This window comes from Priapulus caudatus, unplaced genomic scaffold (genome assembly GCF_000485595.1).
Source record: "Priapulus caudatus unplaced genomic scaffold, Priapulus_caudatus-5.0.1 Scaffold34, whole genome shotgun sequence".
NCBI lineage: Eukaryota > Metazoa > Priapulida > Priapulimorpha > Priapulimorphida > Priapulidae > Priapulus > Priapulus caudatus.
In genome coordinates, this window is record NW_014577095.1 from 365,096 (window position 1) to 365,424 (window position 329).

The window sequence follows — 329 nt, forward strand, 5'->3', positions numbered from 1 at the left end:
GTGCGTTCCGGCAGTACCCCGGGGGACATAGACCCTATGACTATGAGCCTAAGTGGCCTTCGGCAGCTTTTTAAAACACCAGAAAAAGTAAGCAGGAAAAAGTGCCCTTTATTTCTTCCTGGACACACCCCCTTTTCAAAAATCCTGGATCCGCCCCTGCTAGTGCTGCTCGTAGGGTCTATGTCCCCCTGACCTCTGTTTGACCTGGCTCGTTTAGCTATTTCTGACTAACCCTAACACTAACCCTAATCCTAACCCTAACCCTAACCCTAACCCTATATATATTATATATTATATATATATTAATATATTAGTCAGAAATAGCTAAA